Below are 16,977 nucleotides of genomic sequence, written 5' to 3'. Positions count from 1 at the left end.
AGGGATATTCCTGACTTTGGGATCAAACCTGGGTCTCCCATGTTGCAGGCAGATTCTTTATTGTCTGAATCAACCGAGAAGCCCCAATAGATAGCTTTGCCTCTTTAAAGAGTGGACACATGATTGGATGCTTTTCTGAATACAAAAACGCACATATAGAAAGAAAGTGTTCTGCCTTATGATATTTTTCAGATGTGCAGAAGTGTTACCTATCCATGTATCTTTGTTATTTATTTTTAAAAATATTTTTCTAAGAGTTCAGACAAGAACAAAGAAGGATGAACAGAGACAATTGCTCCTCCATGACTGAATTCATTTTCTTGGGAATTACTGATAACACAGTGAACAAAGTGACCCTATTTATCATGGTTCTCCTTGTTTATCTCATCAATCTTCTGGCAAATCTTGGAATGATAACCCTGATTAGGATGGATCCCCAGTTGCACACTCCCATGTACTTTTGCCTTAGCCACCTCTCCTTCTGTGACCTCTGCTATTCCACAGCCATTGGTCCCAAGATGCTGGTGGACCTATTTGCCAAGAACAAGTCAATCTCTTTCCATGGTTGTGCTCTGCAATTCTTGGTCTTCTATATCTTTGCTGACTCTGAGTGTCTCCTGCTGGCAGTGATGGCCTATGACCAGTACAAGGCCATCAGCAGTCCCTTGCTCTATGAGGTCAGCATGTCCAGCAGGGTGTGCCCCCTGCTCATGGATGGGGTTTACCTGGTAAGAATGGCAGATGGTCTGATACACACGACATTAGCATTCTGCTTATGTTTCCATGGGTCAAATGAGATTAACCATTTCTTTTGTGATTTACCTACACTTTTCCTCCTATCCTGCTCTGATATACAGGTCAATGAGTTGGCATTATTCCTTGTTTTTGGCTTCATTGAACTGAGTACCATTTCAGGAGTTCTTGTCTTTTATTTTTATATCGTCTTTTTGTGTAGAGGGGAGGTTCAAAGCATTCTCTACCTGCACCTCCCACCTAACTGCAGTGGCAATTCTCCAGGGAATTATTCTCTTTATGTATTTCAGGCCGAGTTCATCCTACTCTCTAGATCAAGACAAAATGACTTCATTGTTTTATACTCTAGTGACTCCAATGTTAAACCCTCTGATTTATAGCCTAAGAAACAAGGATGTGATACAAGCCCTAGAAAAAATAAAACTTAAAAGATGATGCTAAATGTTTATATTTCTCTCTCACACACACAAAAACGTTGTATTTGGAAAATTATGCTGCATCATACAAGAGAAAAGAAGTTGTCTCACTAAATACATGAAATTAATATAAGCATTTGTTATAAAGTCCAAATTTTAGAAACATTACAACTTCCAAATACAGCATGCTCATATGCATCAAGAATTTATATATGGCATGTTCTCTTTGTTGAAAACTTTCCTGAGTGTTCTAATTTTGTCACATTGTATTGATTCATTCTTTCGTTTATGTACTATTTCAATTACTAGATACTTCTCATGTGTTCACTGACAGATGTTTGAATTTTTTTTAATATTCTATTGCATGTACTATACTTTCTGTACTAATGAATATAAGCTAGTGCTAGACATAAGCATTTGGTAGCTAGCTAAAAAATTCATAAGATTCCCCAAATCCTCATGAAATTTAAAAAATAATTTTTAAATTTTAAAAATAATATAAACTTAAATCTAAAAACAAAACTAGCATATCTTTGGATAGATACACTCAGTCTCAGATCTAAAAATCATTCAAGTTAGGAAATGAAAGGATATTAGTCAGAGGATGGAACAATTAGATGGATTTTAAGGTGGACAAGCCCATGTCCTTTAGAAATATCGTATCCTTGTTTGCCACAACATGGAAAAAAGCCTGAAGGCACCATGCTAAGTGAGATCAGTCAAACAGTAAAAGGTAAACACTGTATAATCTTACATATGTGTTGAATCTAAAAAGGATGAACTCATAGAAATAGAGAGTGGATTGGTTGTTTCCAGAGTCTAAAAGGTGGAAGAGATTGGAGATGTTATTCAAAGTGAATAACTGTTTGCCAGTGAATAAGTTATGAGGATCTAACATACATGATTCTAGTTAACACTCTGTACAGTAAACTTGAAATTTGCTAGAAGAGTAGATCTTAACTGTCCTGATCAAACACATACTCTAAGCTGTAACTATGTGAATTAATGAATGTGTTAATTAATTTTATTGTGATAATCATGTCATAATACATACATATATTGCATCTTCATTTTGAATATTTTACACATGCTATTTGTCAATTTTATCTGAATAAAGCTTGAAATAAAGAAGAAAAGTTTTTAAGTGCCAATGGAAAATACCTGGGTAAACTATATCATTGTGCAGTCACTATCAACTATTCATTTTTCTGTCATTTTCTACATGTTAATTTCTTTCCCCTCTTTCCTCTTCTTGGTCCTGGTTGAATGTCTCTGTCTCTTTGAGAATCACAGACAGCCACTTACTTAAAGCCTTATTTATTTCACTCTGTGAGCATTTTCTGCTAATGGATTGAGCATTCTATCCACTACATCCACAATGCCCATGTTGTTTAGGGAAATAAACAAATACATAACAAGCTAGAAATGCTAGATAGCATTTTTGAGGATTAGTTATATCTCAGTAGCAAAATTAGCACAGAGATATAATCTGCTGTACATATACTATATAGTATATAGGTTGTATGCATACACACAACAGATTTTTGAGAAGGTACGTAGCATGATGTGGATACTAAAAAAAGTCTCTATGAAGACATGCATATTGATTATACTAGCAGTAAAGAACTATGAGTTCCTAATATTTGACTATTTCCTTCAGAATAATCTGTACCTTCAGAAACTGTGGTTTTTGACCATATATCTGAAAAACCTTATAAGACTGAAAGACATTCATAATAATTCATTGAAACTGCAAAGTTAACAGTAATTAATATTCTTAGGTTTTCTCACTACCATTGGAAAATTTCCTTATGTGAAAATATTTTAGAATGGCACTAAAGTCTAAAATATGCTTCTCTTTTTCAAGGCAGTGTTGTAGGTAGTGTTGTAGTAGGAAAAGATGATAGTTAGGAAAAGATGTCATGGTGGATAAAAAGCTACAGAGAATTCTTATTTTAGATAAAAGCATTAAAAGTCTATCTCTAGTATATTTTATCAGTTCACCCAAACTCTTCTGGAGTTGTATCTTACAAGCAACAGTATAGCAGAAAAAACATAGTTTGAAATCTAATAAAGTCCAATCAAAATATGGTGTCACTCAGTTCAGTCAGTTCAGTCGCTCAGTCGTGTCCGACTCTTTGTGACCCCATGAATTGCAGCACGCCATCTCCTGGAATTCACTCAAACTCACGTCTATCGGGTCGGTGATGCCATCCAGTTATCTCATCCTCTGTCGTCCCCTTCACCTCCTGCCTTCAATCCCTCCCAGTATCAGAGTCTTTTCCAATGAGTCAGTTCTTCGCATGTGGTGGCCAAAGTACTGGAGTTTCAGCTTTAGCATCATTCTTTCCAAAGAACACCCAGGGCTGATCTCATTCAGAATGGACTGGTTGGATCTCCTTGCAGTCCAAAGGACTCTCAAGAGTCTTCTCCAACACCACACTTCAAAAGCATCAATTCTTCGGGGCTCAGCTTTCTTGAAAGCTCAACTCTCACATCCATACATGACCACTGAAAAAACCATAGCCTTGACTAGACGGACTTTTGTTGGCCAAGTAGTATCTCTGCTTTGCAAAATGCTATCTAGGTTGGTCATAACTTTTCTTCCAAAGAGTAAGCGTCTTTTAATTCCATGGCTGCAATCACCATCTGCAGTGATTTTGGAGCCCCAAAAGATAAAGTCTGACACTGTTTCCACTGTTTCCCCATCTATTTCCCATGAAGGGATGGGACAAGATGCCATGATCTTCGTTTTCTGAATGTTGATCTTTAAGCCAACTTTTTCGCTCCCCTCTTTCACTATCATCAAGAGGCTTTTGAGTTCCTCTTCACTTTCTGCCATAAGGGTGGTGTCATCTGCATATCTGAGGTTATTGATATTTCCCCCAGCAATCTTGATTCCAGCTTGTCCTTCTTGCAGCTCAGTGTTTCTCATGATGTACTCTGCATATAAGTTAAATAAGCAGGGTGACAATATACAACCTTGACGTACTCCTTTTCCTATTTGGAACCAGTCTGTTGTTTCATGTCCAGTTCTAACTGTTGCTTCCTGACCTGCATACAGATTTCTCAAGAGGCAGGAAGGTGGTCTGGTATTCCAATCTCTTTCAGAATTTTCCACAGTTTATTGTGATCCACACAGTCAAAGGCTTTGGCATAGTCAATAAAGCAGAAATAGATGTTTTTCTGGAACTCTCTTGCTTTTTCCATGATCCAGCACATGTTAGCAATTTGATCTCTGGTTCCTCTGCCTTTTCTAAAACCAGCTTGAACATCGGGATGTTCACGATTCACCTACTGCTGAAGCCTGGCTTGGAGAATTTTGAGCATTACTTTACTAGCATGTGAGATGAGTGCAATTGTGCAGTAGTTTGAGCATTCTTTGGCATTGCCTTTCTTTGGGATTGGAATGAAAACCTTCCTTTTACAGTCCTGTGGCCACTGCTGAGTTTTCCAAATTTGCTGGCATATTGAGTGCACTTTCACAGCATCATCTTTCAGGATTTGAAACAGCTCAACTGGAATACCATCACCTCCACTAACTTTGTTCATAATGATGCTTTCTAAGGCCTACTTGACTTCACACTCCAGTATGTCTGGCTCTAGGTGGATGATCATGCCATCGTGATTATCTTGGTTGTGAAGATCTTTTTTGTACAGTTCTTTCGTGTATTCTTGCCATCTTCTTAATATCTTCTGCTTCTGTTAGGTCCATACCATTTCTGTCCTTTATCGAGCCCCTCTTTGCATGAAATGTTCCCTTGGTATCTCTAATTTTCTTGAAGAGATCTCTAGTCTTTCCCATTCTTTTGTTTTCCTCTATTTCTTTGCATTGATCACTGAGGAAGGCTTTCTTATCTCTTCTTGCTATTCTTTGTAACTCTGCATTCAGATGCTTTTATCTTTCCCTGTCTCCTTGCTTTTCACCTCTCTTCTTTTCACAGCTATTTCTAAGGCATCCTCAGACAGCCACTTTCCTTTTTTCCATTTCTTTTCCATGGGGATGGTCTTGATCCCTGTTTCTTGTACAGTGTCAGGAATCTCTGTCCATAGTTCATCAGGCACTCTATCTATCAGATCTAGTCCCTTAAATCTATTTCTCACTTCCACTGTATGATCATAAGGGATTTGGTTTAGATCATACCTGAATGGTTTAGTGGTTTTCCATACTTTCTTTAATTTAAGTCTGAATTTGGCAATAAGGAGCTAATGATCTGAGCCACAGTCAGCTCCCGGTCTGGTTTTTTGCTGACTGTATAGAGCTTCTCCATCTTTGGCTGCAAAGAATATAATCAATCTGATTTTGTTGTTGATCATCTGGTGATGTCCATGTGTAGAGTCTTCTCTTGTGTTGTTGGAAGAGGATGTTTGCTATGACCGGTGTGTTCTCTTGGCAAAATTCTATTAGCCTTTGCCTTGCTTCATTCTGTATTCCGAGGCCAAATTTGCCTGTTATTCCCGGTGTGTCTTGACTTCCTACTTTTGCATTCCAGTCTCCTATAATGAAAAGGACATCTTTTTTTGGTGTTAATTCTAAAAGGTCTTATAGGTCTTCTTAGAAGCATTCAACTTCAGCTTCTTCAGCGTTTCTTGTTGGGGCATAGACTTGTATTACTTTGATATTGAATGGTTTGCCTTGGAAACGGACAGAGATCATTCTTTCGTTTTTGAGATTGCATCCAAGCATTGCATTTCAGACTCTTTTGTTGACCATGATGGCTATTCCATTTCTTCTAAGGGGTTCCTGCCCACAGTAGTAGATATAATAGTGATCTGATTTAAATTCACCTATTCCAGTCCATTTGAATTCGCTGATTCCTAGAATGTTGACATTCACTCTTTCCATCTCTTCTTTGACCATTTCCAATTTGCCTTGATTCATGGACCTAACATTCCAGGTTCCTATGTATTATTGCTCTTTACAGCATCGGACCTTGCTTCTATCACCAGATGACCAAGTGTGACAAAATGTGGTTCACTGGAGAAGGGAATGGCAAACCACTTCAGTATTCTTGCCTTGAGAACCCCATGAACAATATGAAAAGGCAAAATGATAGGATACTGAAAGAGGAATTCCCCAGGTCAGTAGGTGCCCAATATGGTACTGGAGATCAGTGGAGAAATAATTCCAGAAAGAATGAAGGGATGGAGCCAAAGCAAAAACAATACCCAGTTGTGGATGTGACTGGTGATAGAAGCAAGTGTGTCACTAGATTGACATGAATAAGCCATTTCACTCCATATGGCAGAAATTCATTACCATATCTAAAGACTTATTGTATCTAAAATAAGCATATTTTTCCTTCTATTCCTGCTTTCTGGAAAGTTTTTTCATAAATGGATATTGAATTTTGTCAAAAGCTTTCTCTGCATCTATTGAGATAATCATATGGCTTTTATTTTTCAATTTGTTAATGTGGTGAATTACACTGATTGATTTGCGGATATTGAAGAATTCTTGCATCCCTGGGATAAAGCCCATTTGGTCATGATGTATGTTCTTTTTAATGTGTTGTTGGATTCTGATTGCTAGAATTTTGTCAAAGATTTTTTCATCTATGTTCATCAGTGATATTGGCCTGTAGTTTTCATTTTTTGTAGTATCTTTGTCAGGTTTTGGTATTAGGGTGTTGGTGGCCTCATAGAATGAGTTTGGAAGTTTAACTTCCTCTGCAATTTTCTGGAAGAGTTTGAGTAGATAGGTGTTAGCTCTTCTCTTAATTTTTGGTAGAATTCAGCTGTGAAGCCGTCTGGACCTGGGCTTTTGTTTGCTGGAAAATTTCTGATTACAGTTTCAATTTTCATGCTTGTGATGGGTCTGTTAAGATTTTCTATTTCTTCCTTGTTCAGCTTTGGAAAGTTGTACTTTTCTAAGAATGCATCTATTTCTTCCACGTTGTCCATTTTATTGGCATATAATTGCTGATAGTAGTCTCTTATGATCCTTTGTATTTCTGTGTTGTCTGTTGTGATCTCTCCATTTTCATTTCTAATTTTATTGATTTGAATTTTCTCCCTTTGTTTCTTGATGAGTCTTGCTAATGGTTTGTCAATTTTATGTATCCTTTCAAAGAACAAGCTTTTGGCTATGTTGATTTTTGCTATGGTCTCTTTGGTTTCTTTTGCATTTATTTCTGCCCTAATTTTTAAGATTTCTTTCCTTCTACTAACTCTAGGGTTCTCAATTTCTTCCTTTTCTAGTTGCTTTAGGTGTGAACGTGAAGTCGCTCAGTCATGTCTGACTCTTTGCAACCCCATGGACTGTAGCCTACCAGGCTCCTCAGTCCATGGGATTTTCCAGGCAATAGTACTGGAGCGGATTGCCATTTCCTTCTCCAAGGAATCTTGCCAAACCAGGGATCGAAATTTAGGTTATTTATTTGACTTTTTCTTGTTTCTTGAGGTATGCCTGTATTGCTATGAACTTTCCTCTTAGCACTGCTTTTATAGCGTCCCATAGGTTTCCACAATAAAAGCTATATATGACAAACCCACAGCAAACATTATCCTCAATGGTGAAAAATTGAAAGCATTTCCCCTAAAGTCAGGAACAAGACAAGGGTGCCCACGTTCACTGCTACTATTCAACATAGTTTTGGAAGTTTTTGCCACAGCAATCAGAGCAGAAAAAGAAATAAAAGGAATCCAGATTGGAAAAGAAGAAGTAAAACTCTCACTGTTTTCAGATGACATGATCCTATACATGGAAAACCCTAAAGACTCCACCAAAAAATTACTAGAGCTAATCAATGAATATAGTAAAGTTGCAGGATATAAAATCAACACACAGAAATCCCTTGCATTCCTATACACTAATAATGAGAATGTAGAAAAAGAAATTAAAGAAACAATTCCATTCACCATTGCAACGAAAAGAATAAAATACTTAGGAACATATCTACCTAAAGAAACTAAAGACCTATATATAGAAAACTATAAAACATTGATGAAAGAAATCAAAGAGGACACTAATAGATGGAGAAATATACCATGTTCATGGATTGGAAGAATCAATATAGTGAAAATGAGTATAGTACCCAAAGCAATCTATAGATTCAATGCAATCCCTATCAAGCTACCAGTGGTATTTTTCACAGAGCTAGAACAAATAATTTCACAATTTGTATGTAAATACAAGAAACCTTGAATAGCCAAAGCAATCTTGAGGAAGAAGAATGGAACTGGAGGAATCAACCTGACTGACTTCAGGCTCTACTACAAAGCCACAGTCATCAAGACAGTATGGTACTGGCACAAAGACAGAAATATAGATCAATGGAACGAAATAGAAAGCCCAGAGATAAATCCACACACTTATGGACACCTTATCTTCAACAAAGGAGGCAAGAATATACAATGGAGTAAAGACAATCTCTTTAACAAGTGGTGCTGGGAAAACTGGTCAACCACTTGTAAAAGAATGAAACTAGATCACTTTCTAACACCATACACAAAAATAAAGTCAAAATGGATTAAAGATCTAAACGTAAGACCAGAAACTATAAAACTCCTAGAGGAGGACATAGACAAAACACTCTCCGACATAAATCACAGCAGGATCCTCTATGATCCACCTCCCAGAATACTGGAAATAAAAGCAAAAATAAACAAATGGGATCTAATTAAAATTAAAACCAATACAGTATTGTAAAGTAAAATAAAGCAAAAATAAAAATTCAAAAAAAGAAATTCAAAAAAAAGTACACAACTATAGAAAAAAAAATTAAAACCTTCTGCAAAAGAGAGGAAATTATAAGCAAGGTGAAAAGACAGCCTTCTGAATGGGAGAAAATAATAGCAAATGAAGCAACTGACAAACAACTAATCTCAAAAATATACAAGCAACTCCTGCAGCTCAATTGCAGAAAAATAAACGACCCAATCAAAAAATGGGCCAAAGAACTAAATAGACATTTCTCCAAAGAAGACTTCCAGATGGCTAACAAACACATGAAAAGATGCTCAACATCACTCAATATCAGAGAAATGCAAATCAAGACTACAATGAGGTTCCATTTCATGCCAGTCAGAATGGCAGTGATGGAAAAGTCTGCAAGCAATAAATGATGGAGAGGGTGTGGAAAAAAGGGAACCCTCTTACACTGTTGGTGGGAATGGAAGCTAGTATAGCCACTATGGAGAAGTGTGAAGATTCCTTTAAAAATTGCAAATAGAACTGCCTTATGACCCAGCAATCCCACTACTGGGCATACACACCGAGGAAACCAGAATTGAAAGAGACACGTGTACCCCAGTGTTCACCACAGCACTGTTTATAATAGCCAGGACATGGAAACAGGCTAGATGTCCATCAGCAGATGAATGGATAAGAAAGCTGTGGTACTTATACATAATGGAGTATTACTCAGCCATTAAAAAGAATACATTTGAATCAGTTCTAATGAGATGGATGAAACTGGAGCCTATTATACAGAATGAAGTAAGCCAGAAAGAAAAAAACACCAATACAGTATACTAACACATATATATGGAATTTAGAATGATGGTAATGATAACCCTGTATGCGAGACAGCAAAAGAGACACAGATGACAGAGGACTTTTAGACTCTGCGGAAGAGGGAGAGGGTGGGATGATTTGGGAGAATGGCATTGAAACATGTATACTATCATGTAAGAAACGAATCACCAGTCTATGTTCCATACAGGATACAGGATGCTTGGGGTTGGTGCACGGAGATGATCCAGATGAAGATGATACAGGATGGGAGGTGGGAGGACGGTTCAAGGTTGGGAACTCATGTACATCCGTGGCTGATTCATGTCAATGTATGGCAAAACCAATACAGTATTGTAAAGCAACATAAAGTAAAATAAAAATTAAAAAATATAATAAGCATGTTTTATTTGATCTACTTGTGTGATATGAAAAATTAAAAAAAATTGGGCCCATTAAAGTAAGATCAAAACTGGTATTCACTAATTCTATATCTCCCATAAATTGCTTGGTTAAATAACAAATTATGATTTTTGATTTTTTTTGGGGGGGAATTGACAACTCAAATAAAAGTTTGAGCAAGAACAGATAATAAATTTTCTACTTTGGGATTCTAAAAAATTAGAAACTGGCACTAAAAATTTTGATGTATTTCTCTCTACTTCAATCCCCATTCCTATACTTCCCTTTTTATATCATATCCTTCAAATGCATCCACAAATATAGCAAATATCACTGTGAAGTGAAGTGATGTCGCTCAGTTGTGTCCGACTCTTTGTGACCCCATGGACAACAGGCTCCTCCGTCCATGGGATTTTCTAGGCAAGAGTACTGGAGTGGGTTGCCATTTCCTTCTCCAGGGAACTTCCCAACCCATGGATCAAACCCAGGTCTCCCACATTGTAGACAGACGCTTTACCATCTGAGCCAGCAAGGAAGTCACAATATCACTGCAAAAATACAAATTATTAATGACAGCATGTAGTAGGTTAACACTACACTCAAATTCTTATATCTTGACCATTTCATCCTTGCCACTGAAATACTTCAGTAGAAATATGGCATAACAATGGTAGATTTGAGTGTATGTCTAAGGCAGAGAAGAGAGAGATAGATATGGGACATATAACCACATTTGTAAAAAGTAATGTTCAGTAATCCAATAAGTGCAAAGGTCTGTGCTAAATACAGAGGCAGTGATCTTTCAACCTTCCTGGACATCTCTGTCTCTAGAAATGTGCCATGTAACAGGCAGCAATGTCACTCTAAACTTAGCACATCATTCTTCCTTTCTAGCCCTCAGATTCCCCTATGTAAGACAGAGACTTCAACTAGATTTCCAATAATATCTTTTCCAGATGATACAACCTGTCTACATAAAATGTGACTCTACTGCTGTGTAAATCAATCCCTGCACTGGAAAAGATCTGGAAAACATTTAAAAAAAAGAGTTACTTTATGTTGAAATCAGAAATTGTACGGTACTTGTAGACTGTTTAAACCTTAAATAGTGGTTACATGAAGCCATCTAGATCGTATGAAATTCAGAACATCAAATACTTTCATGCATAGTCCTTTTATGTGACACGTAATTCAAATTCAGAATACATAGACTTCTCATTGAAGTGAATATCCAAATGTAGTAGCCCTCTAGTAAGTAAAACTTAAATAAAAAGTAGCAAACAAAAAATTGAGTCATCTAAAAAATAGTAAAATGTAAATGATCTAATTAGCAACTGTTAATGAGGATGTGAAACAAGTATGGCTTTTACAATTTACAATTGGATAAGAATTGTCTATATATTTTATAAAGTTCTAAACTGTGTCTAATACCATAGAACATATAATAATATATTTCCTATGGCTCAAAAATGGCATTCTTTGAATTATACCTAAGAGAAATGGATGATAATGACCACAAAAAGACATATACAAACATGTTATTCATTGAATTATCTGTAATAACGTAAAACTGAAAATAACCCCCAGAATTTCAGCACTTTAGATCAGGACTTGACAAACATCCTTGAAGTGTTTAATAGTATATATATTAGAATTTATAGTTCGTAAACTTTGTCACAATCCTTAGATTTTTTTCTGTATCACAAAAGCAACCATGAAAATATACAGATAAATGGTATATCCATCTCCAATAAAACTTTAGAGGTCAAGTATACTGACCCTAGATCTAAATTAGATAAATTACTGTATGGTAAGTTTATACCTGGGAAAATTACACAACAATGAGGAAGAACTGTGTGAAAGAGGTAAAAAATAAAGCTGTGAAAACTTTATGATTTTATTACTGTATACTTCAAAAGTGTCCAAGCTGAGTATCATGTGTGCCTGTTAAGTCGCCTCAGTCCTGTCTGATTCTGTGCAACCCTATAGACTATAGCCTGCCAGGCTCTTCTGTCCATCAGATTCTCCAGTCAAGAATACTGGAGTGTGTTGCCAAGCCCTCCCTCAGGAGATCTTCCTCACTCAAGGATGGAACCCATATCTCTTATCTTCTGCATTGGTAGCTGCATTGTTATCTAGCTGTGTCACCTGGGAAGACCCTAAAGTATCATATTTGATATCAATTTGGGATGGATGTGGGGGGACAATTTCTTAGATGTTAGTAATGTTTTCTCTTTGTTTTTGTTCTGGGAGCAGAATTTCTTCATTACTGAAGCTTACATTTACAGAAGAAATTTTCTAAACGTGTATTGTACTCTAAAAAAGAGTTTTCCTTAAACAAAGCATGTTCACCATCAGAGTACTATTTTTTTAATATGATAGTTTCTTACACAAAATATAAAATTGATTATGTACTTGTGAAACTGATGTAGTGCACATATTCCTGTCTCAGTTCAGTTCAGTTCAGTCGCTCAGTCGTGTCCGACTCTGCAACCCAATGAATCGCAGCACGCCAGGCCTCCCTGTCCATCACCAACTCCAGGAGTTCACTCAGACTCGCGTCCATCGAGTCAGTGATGCCATCCAGCCATCTCATCCTCGGTCGTCCCCTTCTCCTCCTGTCCCCAATCCCTCCCAGCATCAAAGTCTTTTCCAATAAGTCAACTCTTCGCATGAGGTGGCTAAAGTACTGGAGTTTCAGCTTTAGCATCATTCCTTCCAAAAAAATCCTGGGGTTGATCTCCTTCAGAATGGACTGGTTGGATCTCCTTGCAGTCCCAGGGACTCTCAAGAGTCTTCTCCAACACCACAGTTCAAAAGTACACAATTAATCTTTATATTACTAGAAGTACTCTTTTCTTGACAACACTGTCTGTAGCCACCCACTGGCTCTCCTAGGCATTCTCCCAGCAGCCATGAAACATAATGAAATTTGGTATCTGATCATGCAGTGAACTCTGTATCACAGTACTCCAGGTTTGAGGAACATACAACCATGTTCTGAGAAAGTCATCTTCTGAGTAGATAGTTGCCTCCACAGGATTTTACTGTTACCATGGGCACAAGGAAATCCTGAAATCTAATTTTTTCTCACTTGCTGTTATCTGATGCATACATTTTCTCCTTGACACATGCTTTTCAGTTATCTCAGATCTCCATTTTTAATGAAACACAAATCCCACTGGAGATATTTTAGGTTACTCAGCTTGTATTAATAAAGTAGCTACCCAAAGTCAGGTTGAAATTGTTGGGTAAGAGTAGATTGAAAGGAGATTATCCTGTGTGGTCTTGAGGAGCAGCACTGATAAAAAGCTAAAGCCAGGTCTGGTTGATTAAAGTGTAACCCAAGGGATTTTTGCATCCCAGAAGATAGGGACATACCTAAGGGAAAAATTAATTAGGACAAGGATAGAATTAGGTGACCAAGGACTATTCTACACACATCAACAGTGTGCCAGAAAGTAAACAAATAATGGTCACAAACTCTTTTGTAACACAAAGACATCAATTTCTTGATTTTAACTGGTGGAAAATTATTGGCAATTAGTTATGTGGCTTAACCTTTGCCTCAACTGTATCTCCACAGGAGGACATTTGGTATTTGAAGATTGAGGTAGTCACACCAAGAGTGGCAGTGATATATAAAAAGAATAAAAAGTATCCTTATTATTTTCCTAAAGCTAAAAACATAGTAATTACATGAAATTTAGTTTGATGAGTTTCCTAGCTTTAGAGAAAAAAGGTAGGTAAAAAGCAAGAAACAATTAAAAGAAATAATCAGAGAAGTAACTCCAAAAATGAAAAGATAATCTGTGTCCTTGTAAAATCCCAAGTGAGAATTCAGATGAAACAGGAAAAATTAGGTATGATCAGTATTTCTAATTTTAACCCATTTAGCAGATATTGTGACTTTATTTTTCCTAAAAACTAATGATACTGAGCAAACTCATATACAATGTTTCTATTTGCACATCTTCTTGGTGAGCGTATCTATTCAATCCTTTGCCTAAATTTTATTATTATAATTTGTTTTCTTATTATTGATTAGAGCATTTCATAAAGTTTGGATACAAGTTCTTTTTCAGATGTGTAGATATACTTTTCAAATAGTGTATTCACTTTTCAAATGTATATTAATATATATAACAAATATATAATGCAAGTATATTAAAATATACATATAATATAAATGTATATGGAAAATAATTACCCCTAAAATATTCTCTTATTTATATATCCACACTGTTGCAGTTATCTCTTGCTACCTAAACAGTATTCCAGAACCACATGACTTAAATAGCTTCCTGTGTAGCTTAGTTGGTAAACATCACCCTGCAATGAGGGAGACCTGGATTCAATTCCTGGGTTGGGAAGTTCCCATGGAGAAGGAGATATCACCCTACTCCAGTATTCTTACCTGGAGAATTCCATGGACAGAGGAGATTGACAGGCTACAGTTCATGGCCTCACAAGAGTTGGACATGACTTAGCAGTATCTTTCTTTTAAAATAACGATCACTGATTCATTGTTTTGTTCATCCTCATATTGACTGAGGTCGCATGAAATACTCAGTGGAAGGATAGGCTAGGTTATAAGGTAACTCACATCTGTCACTGGATGAGAATGGCTGGAAAGATGAGCTCTTCCCCCTTTAAGAAATCTCAGAATCTGTCACAAGGTATTCTCAGATGGTTAGATGGACTTCCTGCCTGGTATCACATGGCTTTCAGATACTGTCTCCCTAAAGGCTTAATGAAGGATTGACTTACAGGGGTTCCCCTGGAGGCCCGATGGGTAACTCCATGTTTCTAATGCAGGCACATTTCTGTCCATGGTTGGGAAATAAGATCCAACATACTGTGTAGTGCAGAGTCAGGGGAGGGGAGAAACGCAAAACCGACTTACATTATTTCTGCCAATTTCTGTTGGGCAAAGCAGCTAAAGTATAGCAAATATTCAAAGAGAGGATAAATAGGTAATGTATCTATAAAAAAATGTGTGAAAAAAATGACAGTTATATTTAACCTACCCAAGCTGTCGTTTTCCCATTGTAGAACTCTGCAATTTCTAATTCCAGATAGATTTTTTAATAGCTTTAATGCTTTAATTAGATCTGTCAGCTTATGTACAATCTCTTTTCAATTTTGTTATGCATATACTCACACAAAGTCCCTGACTGAAGCAGTACATCAACAGCACACATAGCAATTGAGAGTGATTGGCATTTAAATCATTCAGTTCATTGTGAATGGAAGATTCATTCAAAGACCTCAAGAAGTACCCTTATCACACAAGATACTGAGATGTTAGACTGAGTTTTAGGAGTACAGAGAATTTCATTGCTCTCTGTTGAGAAGGATTCGAGGAAGACCCTAAAGTGAAAATTTTGATATATATTTCCCCAAGAACTAATACGGATAATTTCAAGCAAATTATTTTCAGAAAAAAAAGTGGAACTCTCCTGATATAGAAAACTCATCTCCATTCATAATTATTTTAAAGTAGTCATTTTTGTACATATGAGCTATTGTTGTTTAGTCGCCAAGTCGTCTGACTCTTGCGACCCCATGGACTGTAGTCTGCCAGGCTCCTCTGTCCATGGGATTCTCCAGGCAAGAATACTGGAGTGAGTTGCCATTTCCTTCTCCAGGGATCTTCCTGACTCAGGAATCTAACCCAGGTCTCCTGCATTGCAGGCAGATTCTTTATCAACTGAGCTGCAAGGGAAGCCCATGTATATCCAAAGAAAAATCCCCCAAACAGGTATATTTCTATTCTTTGTATATCATTCTCCACTTTAATAGACAGAAGTACTGAGTGATCAATATTTTAAAAGCACTACTTACCCAAATCCTTTTATCAAGGGGTTTAGAAAATAGAAAACAAACATTGCCCTTATTCTTCAGGCCTTAAAGGTAGTAAAGAGATTGTTACCTGAATAAAATAAGCATAATTCAGAGAAGGGTGCACTACTTAGAGAATATGAGGAAGTTACAAAGTTAATGAAATATTCTTGGACATGTGGTTGGAGGATGGGAATAAAAGAGTCTCTAGTGATGAAGTCTGCTTGAAAGATAGCACTGACAGAATGACATGGCATCGTTATTCTTAATAGCTAAAGAGTTCAGTTAGTTCAGTTCAGTTCAGTCACTCAGCGTGTCTGACTCTTTGCGGCCCCATGAATCATAGCACGCCAGGCCTCCCTGTCCATCACCATCTCCCGGAGTTCACTCAGACTCACGTCCATCGAGTCCGTGATGCCATCCAGCCATCTCATCTTCAGTCGTCCCCTTCTCTTCCTGCCCCCAATCCCTCCCAGCATGAAAGTCTTTTCCAATGAGTCAATTCTTTTTTTTTTTAATAATTCTAGATTTATTTAAATGTGAGGTAAATCATGGGTACAGAATTAAAATCCAGATCTGTGTGACTCAAATCCGTGGTCTTTCCAACCATCTCAACATACAATCAGTCAGTCAGTTCAGTCGCTCAGTCATGTCTGACCCTTTGTGACTTCATGGACCACAGCATGCCAGGCCTCTCTGTCCATCGCCAACTCCCGGAGTTTACTCCAATTCATATCCATTGAGTCGGTGATGCCATCCAATCATCTCATCCTCTGTTGTCTCCTTCTCCTCTTTTACCATCGATCTTTGCCAGCATCAGGGTCTTTTCAAATGAGTCAGTTCTTTGCATCAGGTGGCCAAAGTATTGGAGTTTCAGCTTCAGCATCAGTCCTTCCAAAAAAATGAGTCAATTCTTCGCATGAGGTGGCCAAAGTACTGGAGCTTCAGCTTTAGCATCATTCTTTCCAAAGAAATCCCAGGGTTGATCTCCTTCAGAATGGACTGGTTGGATCTCCTTGCAGTCCAAGGGACTCTCAAGAGTCTTCTCCAACACCACAATTCAGAAGCATCAATTCTTCGGTGCTCAGCCTTCTTCACAGTCCAACT

General features: G+C 37.2%; 1 pseudogene; it reads left to right on the top strand.

Moving 5' to 3' along the window:
• The first annotated feature begins 275 nt into the window (after window positions 1-275).
• Window positions 276-1,188, top strand: LOC106990544 (olfactory receptor 5W2-like; annotated as a pseudogene).
• The last annotated feature ends 15,789 nt before the right edge of the window (window positions 1,189-16,977 follow it).

The sequence above is a fragment of the Ovis aries genome, chromosome 22, assembly GCF_016772045.2.
Source record: "Ovis aries strain OAR_USU_Benz2616 breed Rambouillet chromosome 22, ARS-UI_Ramb_v3.0, whole genome shotgun sequence".
NCBI lineage: Eukaryota > Metazoa > Chordata > Mammalia > Artiodactyla > Bovidae > Ovis > Ovis aries.
Note: the sequence above shows the minus strand (reverse complement) of the source record. Positions and strands in the feature narration are given on the sequence as shown.